This window comes from Haemaphysalis longicornis, unplaced genomic scaffold (genome assembly GCF_048455015.1).
Source record: "Haemaphysalis longicornis isolate Haplotype H1 unplaced genomic scaffold, Haemaphysalis longicornis Haplotype H1 scaffold_1, whole genome shotgun sequence".
NCBI classification, from domain to species: Eukaryota; Metazoa; Arthropoda; class Arachnida; order Ixodida; family Ixodidae; genus Haemaphysalis; species Haemaphysalis longicornis.
The window spans coordinates 13425315-13442933 of record NW_027526203.1 but is presented as its reverse complement, the minus strand read 5'-3'; positions in this window follow the sequence as shown (position 1 = coordinate 13442933).

The window sequence follows — 17619 nt, the reverse complement described above, 5'->3', positions numbered from 1 at the left end:
GAGAACTGTCGCGGCGCAATAATACCGTTGCATCCGTTCGCCAACGTGAAACTAATGTTTTCACCCTCTCCACATCGCAAGGAGTGGCAGGTGTCCTCGTAATTCTTGTTCTATCACCAAGAAATAAAGGTTACGAGATAAAAGTCGCTGAAGGCGGGTTTTCGCGGTCGGTCAGGCAACCACTAAAGCAGCTTCATCAGTGCAACAGTCACCTCTGACACGGGCACCTGTACAAGAGGGTAGCGAAGGAAGCCGTCGGTGCTCAACGTACTCTATAATCCCTATTTCGGCGTAAACAGCTGAAACTGGGAACACAAACAAAGGAAATGACCGCTGAGTGGGGCTACTAGTACACGGTTCGAGAAGTATAAGGGTGGATGGCAAGCTAGACTGAAATTCGGGCGACAGAACAGGTGTTCAGCCCGCGCCTGCGTAAGCTCACGCAAATGGCTTACATCATCGGGCGGTGGAAATATTGCCGTGTTTTTTTTGTTTTGCTCACGGCGTCGGAAGAGGGTGCGACGACGCCAGCTATTCCTAGGGCGTCCCTGCGCGTCGTGCCGGACGCAAACCGACGGAGAGGGGAGAAGTCGCGGGAGTAGCGGGCTGCCGCGAGTCAACAACGAGCGTCCACATGTCTTAATTTAACACCGCCTACAGCACATCGTTGCGCGCGTACGGAAGCGAGGGGATGACTCAGGTGGGCCGCCACGCACTCACCAAGTGACGCCGTCTGAGCACGCGCTGACGCGAAGCAGGGCCGGGAGCCCTGTCGCGCCAACGCGAAACGAAGCGCTCGCCACTCGGCTGAAAGAAGCGGCTGATTGACGCCGGCCCTACGTGTGCCAACCCAAATTGCCGCCCTCTCTCGGATCTCGTGCGGGGACTGGGATGCTGAGAAATTTCGCTGCTCAGCCAGACGTCGTCAATTGGGCGGCTGGTCCGGGTCGGCCATGCAGCTGATGGAGGCGGAGCTCAGAAGCAACTGCCCACACGTGGTTGGATGGGAGTAGCACGGTCACGCAAGCATGCCTTGCTCGCCCGCCACGGTGGCTCAGTGGCTAAGGCGTTGTGCTGCTGAGGACGCCGGCTTGGTACGCCACTTCAATCCCGGCCGCGGTGGCTGCTTTTCTGATGGAGGCGAAAAGCGAAAACTTCCGCGTGTCGAAATTTCAGCGCATGTTAAAGATCCCCAGGTGGTCAAAATTAATCCTGAGCCCTGCACTACGGCGCTCCTCATAGCCCTTGTGTCGTTTAGGCGCGTTAAGCCCCACAATCAATCAATCATCACACTCAACGGGCAGGCATGGCGCACCTTTAGCGCGTTCGCCTACAAGTTTCCAACGTTTAGTGCGCATGCACTACGAGTGTCACCCACGAGAAATCTGTGCGCGTACTCTGAAGCCTCAAAATTTGTGCGGGCAATCTGTAGACTGCGCAAGGGTAAGCGAACGGAGAAGAACGAACGACAGTTCAACGGATAAGACACAGGCACACTTGCGCCGCGACCGGGAGTGCAGCGCAAGTGTGCTGCGCGGCTGGCGCGCGGGTGTTTGTGCGTTCGCGTGCGCACGGCCTCCGAGATAAGCAATGGAGAGAGAGAGAGAGAGAGAGAGAGAGAGAGAGAGAGAGAGAGAGAGAGAGAGAGAGAGAGAGAGAGAGAGAGAGAGAGAGAGAGAGAGAGAGAGAGAGAGAATGGGCGCAGGACGAATGCGATAAAGATCCATAGGTGGGAAACAACAACACAATTTGATGCTACACGTCAGAGACCACAAACAAGAGCCAATTTGGCCCATGCTTAGTCACGCAAATGAATAAAATGTGGCGTGATTGTACACCCAGAAAGAATCCTTGTCCCAGCTCTCATATTTTAGGACGAAAGCATTACTTTCCTTATTAAGCGATGGTGATGATGATTATATTTGGATTTTTATGGCGCGAGGTCGACTGAGGGCAAAGACCGCCAAAAGAAGGTTAGTTCATTTGAGTGACATGTAATTGGGCGGCTGGTCCGGGTCGGCCATGCAGCTGATGGAGGCGGAGCTCAGAAGCAACTGCCCACACGTGGTTGGATGGGCAGTTGGATGTATATTAAACGAATTAATATACAAGGTAATGAAGATGACTGGTGTAAAGGACCTGGTTGCCATGATGCATAAGAGATGAGAAGTAAAAAATTGACATCAGTAAGAAACTTAAAAACACGCTTGATGTAAAACATGGGCTAATCTCCTAAAAAATACAATGGGTGAAACGAGATGTATTGTCTGTATAGTTGTGGGGAGTGTTTGTGTCGTGTTGTATGGAGTGTTTTCCATTGAAGTAGCCCATGGATCACGGATAGGCCGTCTCCACACCTGCTACAGGGGGGTCTTGGAGATCCCGTGAGCAGGTAGGAGCGTGTTGCATGCGTGTGGCCTATCCGTAATCGAGCCAGGGTAACTTCATTGTGTCTGTTGCGCGTGTCAGTGGTGTATGCTCCCAAGAGTGGCTTTATAATATGTAGATTGTTGTCTGTCTGTTCATTCAGTGTGCTTGCCATGTTGTGCGGAGGTGTTGTCTGATGTGTGACTTGAGATCGTGTAGGGTATTATTGTTACGTCAACTGTAGTTGCAAGTGCAGGAGCGGCTGCCATTCGGTCTGCAGTCTTATTACCTGCAATCCCAGAGTTCCCTGGCACCCAGCACACGGTCACTTCAAGGTTTAACGCATGGGCAGATAATAGTATTAATGAGAACATTGACAACATGGTTTTTAGACTTCTGTAATGATAATGCACGCACAACCATTAAAGAATCAGTATAAATTGCGGATTTGGGAGTTCGATTTAGAACAATATGTTTACCTACAAGAAGTATGCTATAAGCCTCTGCTGTAAAGATACTTCTATTTCTTTTCACAGTTTTACAGACATTAAAGGTGCCACCATGCGCAGCACAGGAAACACTTGTGGCAGTTTTCAAAGCGTCCCTGTAAAATTCAGCACGCTCATAGTAGTGCTCAAGAGACAAGTAATGCAGCACGATCGCGCTTCTATACACTCGCTTTTTCTCGACACTTAATTGTGAAAGATACATCACATGATATCCGGCGAAGCTGTCAGGGTACTAGAAATTCAGTAGCGGATGTTTTGATGTTGTCTGAAAACATGACATCAAGTTGTGACGCTTCTCTTAATCTGAAAGGGAAGGGAGCAGAGATTGATGGACGATTAAGAAGGAGTTGAGATATGAATGTATTATAAAAACTGACGTAAAACGATGGGGAGGCATTGATATCAGTATAAATTGCGGATTTGGGAGTTCGATTTAGAACAATATGTTTACCTACAAGAAGTATGCTATAAGCCTCTGCTGTAAAGATACTTCTATTTCTTTTCACAGTTTTACAGACATTAAAGGTGCCACCATGCGCAGCACAGGAAACAGTTGTGGCAGTTTTCAAAGCGTCCCTGTAAAATTCAGCACGCTTATAGTAGTGCTCAAGAGACAAGTAATGCAGCACGATCGCGCTTCTATACACTCGCTTTTTCTCGACACTTAATTGTGAAAGATACATCACATGATATCCGGCGAAGCTGTCAGGGTACTAGAAATTCAGTAGCGGATGTTTTGATGTTGTCTGAAAACATGACATCAAGTTGTGACGCTTCTCTTAATCTGAAAGGGAAGGGAGCAGAGATTGATGGACGATTAAGAAGGAGTTGAGATATGAATGTATTATAAAAACTGACGTAAAACGATGGGGAGGCATTGATATCAGAATAAATTGCGGATTTGGGAGTTCGATTTAGAACAATATGTTTACCTACAAGAAGTATGCTATAAGCCTCTGCTGTAAAGATACTTCTATTTCTTTTCACAGTTTTACAGACATTAAAGGTGCCACCATGCGCAGCACAGGAAACAGTTGTGGCAGTTTTCAAAGCGTCCCTGTAAAATTCAGCACGCTTATAGTAGTGCTCAAGAGACAAGTAATGCAGCACGATCGCGCTTCTATACACTCGCTTTTTCTCGACACTTAATTGTGAAAGATACATCACATGATATCCGGCGAAGCTGTCAGGGTACTAGAAATTCAGTAGCGGATGTTTTGATGTTGTCTGAAAACATGACATCAAGTTGTGACGCTTCTCTAATCTGAAAGGGAAGGGAGCAGAGATTGATGGACGATTAAGAAGGAGTTGAGATATGAATGTATTATAAAAACTGACGTAAAACGATGGGGAGGCATTGATATCAGTATAAATTGCGGATTTGGGAGTTCGATTTAGAACAATATGTTTACCTACAAGAAGTATGCTATAAGCCTCTGCTGTAAAGATACTTCTATTTCTTTTCACAGTTTTACAGACATTAAAGGTGCCACCATGCGCAGCACAGGAAACAGTTGTGGCAGTTTTCAAAGCGTCCCTGTAAAATTCAGCACGCTTATAGTAGTGCTCAAGAGACAAGTAATGCAGCACGATCGCGCTTCTATACACTCGCTTTTTCTCGACACTTAATTGTGAAAGATACATCACATGATATCCGGCGAAGCTGTCAGGGTACTAGAAATTCAGTAGCGGATGTTTTGATGTTGTCTGAAAACATGACATCAAGTTGTGACGCTTCTCTTAATCTGAAAGGGAAGGGAGCAGAGATTGATGGACGATTAAGAAGGAGTTGAGATATGAATGTATTATAAAAACTGACGTAAAACGATGGGGAGGCATTGATATCAGTATAAATTGCGGATTTGGGAGTTCGATTTAGAACAATATGTTTACCTACAAGAAGTATGCTATAAGCCTCTGATGTAAAGATACTGTTATTTCTTTTCACAGTTTTACAGACATTAAAGGTGCCACCATGCGCAGCACAGGAAACAGTTGTGGCAGTTTTCAAAGCGTCCCTGTAAAATTCAGCACGCTTATAGTAGTGCTCAAGAGACAAGTAATGCAGCACGATCGCGCTTCTATACACTCGCGTTTTCTCGACACTTAATTGTGAAAGATACATCACATGATATCCGGCGAAGCTGTCAGGGTACTAGAAATTCAGTAGCGGATGTTTTGATGTTGTCTGAAAACATGACATCAAGTTGTGACGCTTCTCTTAATCTGAAAGGGAAGGGAGCAGAGATTGATGGACGATTAAGAAGGAGTTGAGATATGAATGTATTATAAAAACTGACGTAAAACGATGGGGAGGCATTGATATCAGTATAAATTGCGGATTTGGGAGTTCGATTTAGAACAATATGTTTACCTACAAGAAGTATGCTATAAGCCTCTGCTGTAAAGATACTTCTATTTCTTTTCACAGTTTTACAGACATTAAAGGTGCCACCATGCGCAGCACAGGAAACAGTTGTGGCAGTTTTCAAAGCGTCCCTGTAAAATTCAGCACGCTTATAGTAGTGCTCAAGAGACAAGTAATGCAGCACGATCGCGCTTCTATACACTCGCTTTTTCTCGACACTTAATTGTGAAAGATACATCACATGATATCCGGCGAAGCTGTCAGGGTACTAGAAATTCAGTAACGGATGTTTTGATGTTGTCTGAAAACATGACATCAAGTTGTGACGCTTCTCTTAATCTGAAAGGGAAGGGAGCAGAGATTGATGGACGATTAAGAAGGAGTTGAGATATGAATGTATTATAAAAACTGACGTAAAACGATGGGCAGGCATTGATATCAGTATAAATTGCGGATTTGGGAGTTCGATTTAGAACAATATGTTTACCTACAAGAAGTATGCTATAAGCCTCTGCTGTAAAGATACTTCTATTTCTTTTCACAGTTTTACAGACATTAAAGGTGCCACCATGCGCAGCACAGGAAACAGTTGTGGCAGTTTTCAAAGCGTCCCTGTAAAATTCAGCACGCTTATAGTAGTGCTCAAGAGACAAGTAATGCAGCACGATCGCGCTTCTATACACTCGCGTTTTCTCGACACTTAATTGTGAAAGATACATCACATGATATCCGGCGAAGCTGTCAGGGTACTAGAAATTCAGTAGCGGATGTTTTGATGTTGTCTGAAAACATGACATCAAGTTGTGACGCTTCTCTTAATCTGAAAGGGAAGGGAGCAGAGATTGATGGACGATTAAGAAGGAGTTGAGATATGAATGTATTATAAAAACTGACGTAAAACGATGGGGAGGCATTGATATCAGTATAAATTGCGGATTTGGGAGTTCGATTTAGAACAATATGTTTACCTACAAGAAGTATGCTATAAGCCTCTGCTGTAAAGATACTTCTATTTCTTTTCACAGTTTTACAGACATTAAAGGTGCCACCATGCGCAGCACAGGAAACAGTTGTGGCAGTTTTCAAAGCGTCCCTGTAAAATTCAGCACGCTTATAGTAGTGCTCAAGAGACAAGTAATGCAGCACGATCGCGCTTCTATACACTCGCTTTTTCTCGACACTTAATTGTGAAAGATACATCACATGATATCCGGCGAAGCTGTCAGGGTACTAGAAATTCAGTAACGGATGTTTTGATGTTGTCTGAAAACATGACATCAAGTTGTGACGCTTCTCTTAATCTGAAAGGGAAGGGAGCAGAGATTGATGGACGATTAAGAAGGAGTTGAGATATGAATGTATTATAAAAACTGACGTAAAACGATGGGGAGGCATTGATATCAGTATAAATTGCGGATTTGGGAGTTCGATTTAGAACAATATGTTTACCTACAAGAAGTATGCTATAAGCCTCTGCTGTAAAGATACTTCTATTTCTTTTCACAGTTTTACAGACATTAAAGGTGCCACCATGCGCAGCACAGGAAACAGTTGTGGCAGTTTTCAAAGCGTCCCTGTAAAATTCAGCACGCTTATAGTAGTGCTCAAGAGACAAGTAATGCAGCACGATCGCGCTTCTATACACTCGCTTTTTCTCGACACTTAATTTTGAAAGATACATCACATGATATCCGGCGAAGCTGTCAGGGTACTAGAAATTCAGTAGCGGATGTTTTGATGTTGTCTGAAAACATGACATCAAGTTGTGACGCTTCTCTTAATCTGAAAGGGAAGGGAGCAGAGATTGATGGACGATTAAGAAGGAGTTGAGATATGAATGTATTATAAAAACTGACCTAAAACGATGGGGAGGCATTGATATCAGTATAAATTGCGGATTTGGGGTTCGATTTAGAACAATATGTTTACCTACAAGAAGTATGCTATAAGCCTCTGCTGTAAAGATACTTCTATTTCTTTTCACAGTTTTACAGACATTAAAGGTGCCACCATGCGCAGCACAGGAAACAGTTGTGGCAGTTTTCAAAGCGTCCCTGTAAAATTCAGCACGCTTATAGTAGTGCTCAAGAGACAAGTAATGCAGCACGATCACGCTTCTATACACTCGCTTTTTCTCGACACTTAATTGTGAAAGATACATCACATGATATCCGGCGAAGCTGTCAGGGTACTAGAAATTCAGTAGCGGATGTTTTGATGTTGTCTGAAACATGACATCAAGTTGTGACGCTTCTCTTAATCTGAAAGGGAAGGGAGCAGAGATTGATGGACGATTAAGAAGGAGTTGAGATATGAATGTATTATAAAAACTGACCTAAAACGATGGGGAGGCATTGATATCAGTATAAATTGCGGATTTGGGAGTTCGATTTAGAACAATATGTTTACCTACAAGAAGTATGCTATAAGCCTCTGCTGTAAAGATACTTCTATTTCTTTTCACAGTTTTACAGACATTAAAGGTGCCACCATGCGCAGCACAGGAAACAGTTGTGGCAGTTTTCAAAGCGTCCCTGTAAAATTCAGCACGCTTATAGTAGTGCTCAAGAGACAAGTAATGCAGCACGATCGCGCTTCTATACACTCGCTTTTTCTCGACACTTAATTGTGAAAGATACATCACATGATATCCGGCGAAGCTGTCAGGGTACTAGAAATTCAGTAGCGGATGTTTTGATGTTGTCTGAAAACATGACATCAAGTTGTGACGCTTCTCTTAATCTGAAAGGGAAGGGAGCAGAGATTGATGGACGATTAAGAAGGAGTTGAGATATGAATGTATTATAAAAACTGACGTAAAACGATGGGGAGGCATTGATATCAGTATAAATTGCGGATTTGGGAGTTCGATTTAGAACAATATGTTTACCTACAAGAAGTATGCTATAAGCCTCTGTTGTAAAGATACTTCTATTTCTTTTCACAGTTTTACAGACATTAAAGGTGCCACCATGCGCAGCACAGGAAACAGTTGTGGCAGTTTTCAAAGCGTCCCTGTAAAATTCAGCACGCTTATAGTAGTGCTCAAGAGACAAGTAATGCAGCACGATCGCGCTTCTATACACTCGCTTTTTCTCGACACTTAATTGTGAAAGATACATCACATGATATCCGGCGAAGCTGTCAGGGTACTAGAAATTCAGTAGCGGATGTTTTGATGTTGTCTGAAAACATGACATCAAGTTGTGACGCTTCTCTTAATCTGAAAGGGAAGGGAGCAGAGATTGATGGACGATTAAGAAGGAGTTGAGATATGAATGTATTATAAAAACTGACGTAAAACGATGGGGAGGCATTGATATCAGTATAAATTGCGGATTTGGGAGTTCGATTTAAAACAATATGTTTACCTACAAGAAGTATGCTATAAGCCTCTGCTGTAAAGATACTTCTATTTCTTTTCACAGTTTTACAGACATTAAAGGTGCCACCATGTGCAGCACAGGAAACAGTTGTGGCAGTTTTCAAAGCGTCCCTGTAAAATTCAGCACGCTTATAGTAGTGCTCAAGAGACAAGTAATGCAGCACGATCGCGCTTCTATACACTCGCTTTTTCTCGACACTTAATTGTGAAAGATACATCACATGATATCCGGCGAAGCTGTCAGGGTACTAGAAATTCAGTAACGGATGTTTTGATGTTGTCTGAAAACATGACATCAAGTTGTGACGCTTCTCTTAATCTGAAAGGGAAGGGAGCAGAGATTGATGGACGATTAAGAAGGAGTTGAGATATGAATGTATTATAAAAACTGACGTAAAACGATGGGGAGGCATTGATATCAGTATAAATTGCGGATTTGGGAGTTCGATTTAGAACAATATGTTTACCTACAAGAAGTATGCTATAAGCCTCTGCTGTAAAGATACTTCTATTCCTTTTCACAGTTTTACAGACATTAAAGGTGCCACCATGTGCAGCACAGGAAACAGTTGTGGCAGTTTTCAAAGCGTCCCTGTAAAATTCAGCACGCTTATAGTAGTGCTCAAGAGACAAGTAATGCAGCACGATCGCGCTTCTATACACTCGCTTTTTCTCGACACTTAATTGTGAAAGATACATCACATGATATCCGGCGAAGCTGTCAGGGTACTAGAAATTCAGTAACGGATGTTTTGATGTTGTCTGAAAACATGACATCAAGTTGTGACGCTTCTCTTAATCTGAAAGGGAAGGGAGCAGAGATTGATGGACGATTAAGAAGGAGTTGAGATATGAATGTATTATAAAAACTGACCTAAAACGATGGGGAGGCATTGATATCAGTATAAATTGCGGATTTGGGAGTTCGATTTAGAACAATATGTTTACCTACAAGAAGTATGCTATAAGCCTCTGCTGTAAAGATACTTCTATTTCTTTTCACAGTTTTACAGACATTAAAGGTGCCACCATGCGCAGCACAGGAAACAGTTGTGGCAGTTTTCAAAGCGTCCCTGTAAAATTCAGCACGCTTATAGTAGTGCTCAAGAGACAAGTAATGCAGCACGATCGCGCTTCTATATACTCGCTTTTTCTCGACACTTAATTGTGAAAGATACATCACATGATATCCGGCGAAGCTGTCATGGTACTAGAAATTCAGTAACGGATGTTTTGATGTTGTCTGAAAACATGACATCAAGTTGTGACGCTTCTCTTAATCTGAAAGGGAAGGGAGCAGAGATTGATGGACGATTAAGAAGGAGTTGAGATATGAATGTATTTTAAAAACTGACGTAAAACGATGGGGAGGCATTGATGAGACTTTAAAAGCATAAAGCAGGTCCATGTATGCTCGCTGACGTAATAGCCTCCATTTGTTGCACTCTACATACAGGCTTTCAACTGGACTAGATCGGAAAACACCACACGCCAAGCAGAGCTCTAGAAGAAGCACAGGGTGCAGCATTCTGAGGGATATTTTAGTGGCTGACCCATAGACAACGCTACCGTAGTACAATCGTGAACGTGTTAGGCTGGTAGAAACAAGTAAAAGAAGTTGTTAACACCAAAACACATGTGCGAGAGAACCTTCAGGGCAGTGATTGTTTTTAAGCATTTTTGCTTTAGTTGTTTTGTGTGGGATGAATGTGAGCTTTTCGTCAAAGAGTATACCTAAAAACGTTTCTTCCTTCTCGAGAAGAATCGAGACACCATTGAGTTGAATGTCTGGATACGGCCGGATGCCACGCCTCTTGGAAAACAAAACACAAATGCACTTTCCTGGAATAAATTTAAAACCGTTTCTGTCTCCCTAGCCGCCTAGCTTGTTACCAGCAAGCTGGACTTGGCGCTCACGGACTGACAAGTTACAGGATTTCAAAGAGAGTTGAACGTCGTCCACATAATTGAACAGGAAATTGATGGTGGCAGCGCCGTCCTAAGAGAACTTGTTTTCACAATAAAAAGGGTGCAGCTCAAAACTCCACCTTGTGGCACGCCATTTTTCTGCACATGAACCCTAGAGAATGCAGTTCCAATTCGCACGCGCAACGTTCTTTCAGTCATGTAACTGGCATGCATGTTCATCATGTTACCCGACACGCCAAATGAGTTCAAATCGCTGAGGATACCGTACAGCTAAGCAGTATCATACGCCTTTTGAAGAGAATACTGTCGTACAGTACTGCTTGTGAAGGAAAGAATCTTTGATATATGACTCAAATGCAACGAGTTCATTGTTGGTAGATCGCCCCGCCCGGACGCCTGCCTTGGAGCTCTCACGAAGACCATTGTACTGTAAGAAGTACTCGAGTCTCCTGTTTATCATTTTCTCGAAGAACTTACACAGGCAGCTTGTCAGGGCAATGGGACAATAACTAGCAGGAGAGGAAAGGTACTTACCTTCCTTTAGGAAAGCCACTACTATGGCCTCCCTCCAAGAGCGTGGAATGTTCCCCGAAAGCCATGTTTTATTGTATAGGTATAGGAGTGTTTCAAGAGTGTCTGGGTGTAGGTGTTGTGTCATGGTCATATGTAATCTTATCTGCACCTGCAACTGTGTCATATGTAATCTTATCATATGTAATCTTATTCTGTCATATGTAATCTTATCTGCACCTGCAACTGAAGGTTTACATGTGGTCAGAGCAGCCTTAAGCTCATTAATTGAAAATGGAGAATTGTAGGAAGTGTGCGAGTTGTTGCTATCACGCAGGGACTTCTTTTCATAACAAATGTTGTGTGTTTCATGAAACTGTTTGTGTAGTGTGCTGAACTGGACACCTGCTGGAAGTGTTCAAGTGTGTTAGCCTGGTCTTCGAGGGTGTCTCCTATTGTACTAACCAGAGCCAGGCTGTGTGTTTGTTGTCCTTTGAGTTTTCGTATGTGTGTCCATACTTTGTGAGTGTCGGTGTATAAATTTATGGATGTGAAGAAGGTGCGCCAACTCTTCCTTTTTGCCTCACGGCGCACACGCTTCCTAAGTGCTTTTGCCGGTTTCAAGGAGATGAGGCTATCCGACGCGTGGTACCGGGGAAGGACACCCCTAGCCTCGTTCTGGGCCTCTCGTGCTCGCCTGCAGTCGTTCCACCAGGGCCTCCTTGGGTTGCGCGGGGCACCGGACTCCTCGGGAATGGACTTTCTGGCAGCGTCAAGGATGTGCGCCGTAAGGAGTTGGGCGGGTTGCTCTAGGTGTAAGTGTGCCATGGCTGTGTGCTGTAGTTGTGTGCTGTGAAAGTACTCCAGTTAGCTTCTGCTTCATTAAACTTGTTATGGGAAGATGAACTGTTGGGGCCTTTACCTATATATGTTAATGTGGTTGTGAAGCGGTCGCTACCATATGGGTGTGTGCCCACGTCCCACTCGAGTGATGAAAAGAGAACTGCAGAACCAAGTGCCAAGTCAAGTTATGAATATGTGTTGTGTCCTAGATTATTGTATGTAGGCTGTTTTTTGTTAAAAAAGCATGCTCTAGATGACGTTAGAAACTTCTCAATGAGGCGTCCTCAAAAATTCGGGCGGGCAGAACCCCAAAGGGGGTTATGAGCATTGAAGTCTCCTAATAAAAGAAATGGTCCTGGTATCTTGTCTCTCAGAGCCTCAAACTCGGAGGTCGATAGCACGTGATCAGGACGAATGTAGAGGGAGCATGCCGTTATTAACCTGTTGAATATAATTGTTAAATTGCGACAGCCTGAAGGACAGTGTTCAGATGGATAGGGTGACAGGCTAAAGATTTCCGGGCAATGATGGCCACACCACCTGAAGACATACCACCACCATCACTGTTCTTTCTAAATACCATGTAGCTGTTAAAGAAATTTGTGTCTAGATTTTAAATGTGTTTCCTGAAGACACATCACCCCTGGTTGATTCGAATGCAATATCTCATAGACATCATCAAGATTTTTAAGGAGGCCTCTACAGTTCCATTGAATAATAGTTTCTCTACCCATTACGGAGATTTAGGAGCTACTGCAGTCTGTGTGTATGTGTGTTCATCTGTCTTTCGGGGCTTGTACTCTTGGAGGGGGCTTTTTGGGCCTCTCCGTTGGCTTGGACGCCTGAGGCCGCTTTTTGCGGTGCGTTGCAGGAGAGAAGGGTCCGACGTCCATCTCCTCGTCAGATGTCCTGAGGGTGCCCGACGAACCGGGCCCCCCGGACGTGGCCCCCCTTTGGGGGCCCTTTGAGCCGCCATCGCCGCAGGCGTAGGGGGCACCAGAAGGGGAACGGGCGGTGCGGTGGCGGTGGGAGCTGATGCGGGGCCCCCGGTGTCCATACCCTCGGCACCCTCCAACGCACTGGAGGTGGAGGAGGGAGGAGCGGGAGCGGCACCGGTCCCGACGGAAGGGGTTGGCACCACAACCGCTGCTGCCTCAGCAAGCGGTGTGGTGACGGGTTGGGCTGCCTGAGGCAATCCAGCGGGATGTGGGGGAGGGACCAAGTCAGACTCGCTAAACTGGGTCCCTGTGGAAATCAGACGCCGTTCCGCCTCCCGGCGAACTGCGTCGGCGTACCTCCTCAGGGGAAAAGAGGCGAACCTCTCCCGCGCCTCTGGGAAAGTGATGTTCTCTGTGACCTTCAAGTTGAATATTTGTTTCTCTTGCTGAAATGTGTCGTATTTCCTGGAGTAGGACGCATGCGGGCCCTTCCACTTTGCACATGTAAGCTTGTCAGAATTGCAACTGTCGGTTGGGTGATCCTGAGCGGCGTGTTTAGCTCAGGTTGTTGTGCCGCGGCAAGAGGTTGTACTGTGCCTGAATGGCTGGCACTTGAAGCAGTGCCGTGGGTTCGCTATGTACGGGCGAATGGAACGTCGGATGAAGCCTGCATTTATATAATGTGGAAGTGCCGAGCGGTCAATCGTCAGGATAATATGCTTGGTAGGGATTATCTTATCGTCTCTGCGCATGGTGATGTGCCGCACGGCTGTGACGCCCTGATCCTTTAAACCTTCCAGAATGTCAGCATCTGTTTCCGTAAGATATGTCTCAGAAATCACACCCTAAGAGCTGTTTAGGCTCCTGTGGGGTGTGACCCTGCTCTCCAGATCATGGATGAGGGTCTGTGCAAGAAGACTGCGGGCTTGTTTTTCGGCATTGAGTTCTACACGGATTTATCTGGTCCTGTGCTTTTTAGCTTGATATTTTCCACCTATTGTATTTCCAGAAATTTAGAAACCAAGAATGCGGAGAGGGAAGCGACACGTCTTGCTGAGTCAGCTGACTCGATCACAAGAAAACGAGAATAGTTATTCACGGTTGTTGACAAGACAGTTGTTGAAACTGGAGGAAATGAAACTTCGGTGCGGCCCCTTTTCGGCGGCCGATCATGTTGGGGGGGGGGGGGGATGCGTGCTGAAAAAACCATGCAGCATAGTATAAAAGCACGGAAGGGGGAAACTTCCTTCGTCAGCCTTACCCTGATAGCTGAAGAGGTCCCGGCGCTCACTGCCTGGTAGACAGACAGAGAGCCCATCCGCCGGAGCTTGACCTGCGCTCCGACGGCGCCGTTTGTGGTTTCTCACCCTTCACCTTTAAACACATCACCACGGTAGGTTACAGCTTATGTTGGGGGGATCGGCGTCCGCGGTGTCGCCAATACCGTCACCAAGATTACTCAAGGTGCCCCGTGCTGGGGCCCCATGAGGCAAAAAGCCGGCATTGTAGCAGGGATAACCCCTGAATCGATTTATTGATTAACGTCCCGACGCTACGCAGGCAATGAGGTGTGCCCTAGTGGAGGGCTGCGGATTAATTTTGACCACCTCGGGATCTTGAACGTGCGATAAAATCTCGAACACACGTGCGTTTTCGGTTTTCGACTCCATCAGAAAAGCGGTCGCCACGGCCAGGAAACGATGCCGCGTCCTTGGGCTCAGCAGTACCCCTACATTCCACGTTCGCACATGGAACACGGCTTTTGAGCGGAGTGGTGGTAACAGCAGGGATAAATACGATGAGCCATTCCACTCTGTGCGGAGTGGATGGTCAGTGAAGCTTTTGAGTACACGACAAAGAGGCACAGAATTGAGGTATAGATATACCGTGGTTGAGAGCGGTTAAACCAAGTTTGTCGGACGATAACTAGGTTTTGTCACCTACACCGCGCAGTCAGCGCTCAAGCTATTGCAGGGCAAGACAGAATACACACGTTGTTTGGCGCTGTAGGGGCCGTAAACGGAAACGGACAAGGGAACTTGGATGCAGTCAGTGCCTCCTTGTTCACCGTCTAAATGTCACGCGTCCTTATTCTCTCCCCCTGTTCGCCTTCCAGCACCCCTTCCCTTGGAACGACCGAGCGATTACACGTGCTCAGTGCTGGATTAGGAAACTTTGGGGCCCGGGGCTACTGCGTTCTTGGGGCCCTCATGATGATGATGACTATGATGATGATGATGATGATGATTCCGCTTTAATATGCGAAAATTTTCGAAGCCCATGTTATGCTCTCTCATCAGTGATAAATTATACATGATTTTACCCTTTCCGCAAACTAATTTGTTGGCTTAATGTCTAGTATTATATAACGGATTTTATCAGGCGTTAAGTTAGTATGATTTGATTGGTGGTTCATCACAGATTCGTAATTAATCGAAGCACCGTGTTGGCCTGCACACGACATGGTATAGAAGAGTATTTTCTTAGAAGAAGCATATTTTTTAAGCCTTCAAGGTTTTAGTTTGATTGTAAAGTACTCCACCTGCATATATAGGAGGGCTCAAAGTCCGCGCAGGCAGCTGTCACTCACAGACATCTGCCAAACAGTTAGGCGCCACGGCTTACGGGCCAAAATCCTGTAGGTTACACGCGCAGACGAGAAAGCACGCGGCGGTTTGAACACGCGCCGCCTTTGAAGGAGTTTGGGTGGGTGGAGGAGGGGGGGGGGGTAACTTCGCACATGTCGCGCAACGCAAACTTCCTTTCACAGCACGATTAGTACAAAGACGATAAGCGGGAAAATGTCGCTTTTTAGGCTGGGCAGTTGTCCGCTTCGTGCATGGGTTTGCGCATGGCCGTGGAATTCAGCGGCGATGAACTCCTGTTGCGCAGCTGTGATGGTCTTGTTAGTCGGCAAGCCGTTACTCATTAACGGGCCCCCTTTGGGTTGGAGAGCGACAGGTGAGCACGAGAGATGGCATGAGGCAACAGTTTATTAGGGATAGAATGTCTCTGCTCACCCCCGCGCTGCTGCTCCCGTCGGTGCCGCGCAGCAGTTCCAGCAGTCAGTAGTTCGTTGTCGATCGGTCGGGTCATTGTTCGGTCGTAACTGGCAGTGTAAACACGCTAAAGCTTCTCGAATAGATCCGGGGTCTACGACGGCGGCGAGTATGGGTGGACCTCTCGTTTTCAAGTCCTGAACACGTCTGTCGCATCCACTGTTTTCCCGCGCTCCTTCGGGGGTTCTTCTCTCGTGCCGCCACTCCCACACGACGACCAGATCTGCGGGCCGCCCTTTGGCCGCGCCGTCTGGCGGATCATTCCAAAGCGAAAAGCTCCCACGGGGATAAACAGCTTACCGTCCCCGAGTCGCGGCGGAGGTCCGTTTTCAAGATGCCATTGAAGGGGTTTTAAGTGGACACAGCTTTCGTCATCCGAGATGGAACAGACGTTGTTGTTGCTTTGTTTGGCGCCCACGCCTGAGTCCTTCACACAGCCTAGGCCTGCTGATTCCCCAGCTTGAAGGGAGCCGCTAGGGTCGGACTGGCCCGGCGGCCTCTGCGTCCACTCGGAGTGGCGCCTAGAGAATTACGCTACGAATGGAGTCGCGCGGATATATAGCTTCCGCGATGCTTGTTGCTCAGACAGCCTGCAGAGGCTGCAGCACAGAGGCACGTGCTGAAACCGGACGACCCCGTGAGTGGCCTACACAACCTTTGAACCTTTAAATAGCCGTATATACGCTGACCATTCAGCGAGAATATCGAGTCAATATCAATCACGCTATGCGATTCAACTAATCCGCTAGCGTTATTGAACGGGTCGTCATCGCAATGAACTTCCTTTTCAAGCGCTATACATTGAAATTTGTGGCAGAAACTGTGTATGAGTCCGAGGGCAGTGATTAAGTTGTCAATAATAACATATAACGTCCGTCAGGCTTAAACAATTTACAATGCTCTTCAGACATTATTTCATCATTCGCATACCTAACCCTTTCTTATACCGAAACGTGCGCGCGCCGAAACGTCCGCTTACTTCGATGTCCAGCTGTACCGAAAAGACTGCCGAAACGACCTGTGCCGAAAAAGACTGGAGCCGAGCTCGGGACCTTTTTATGTGGCTTATTAGGCCCGATCGAGCTGTGTACCCACGACTTTTGGTTCAAGACGTCTTCTCATAAACCTCAGGAAACAGGGGAGAGTAGTAGAAATAACTAAATTGAATTGAAATGGACTCGAAGGCGGTCAACCATAACGAGAGCCCCCACCCCCTTACTCCTCACCACCTGTCACGAGTCAGCTTTAGTGTAAAGGTGAGGTTGAAGCTCCTACCTCCAACTTTCAATGCGGGCAGCGAGCACACTCAATGTATATATTTTTTCATATGATCGTGCGGGGCACCTGACAGCTGGGGGCCCAGGGCTGCAGCCCCCGTAGCCCCCACCTTAATCCAGCCCTGGACGTGCTCCACGCAACAGCGCGTGGCACTTGCTTGAACGTGCCATGACCTTTGAGGCCAGATTAACTTTACTAGGAACCATTTCCGTTTTGTCGGTTTAGGCTAGAGTAATAAGCTTTACTTAAAACAAAGAAAAATCATCATAAGCCATTCCACTCTCTAAGGAGGATGGCCAGTGAAACTCTTTGCACCGGGACATCGAAGCCACCCAGAATTTACGTGAAAGGTATAATAAATGTGTATTTCTGCTGAGTTTTCACGACTGCCACCCCAGAGAAAGACGCGCGCAAACTTATATTTCGAATCCAC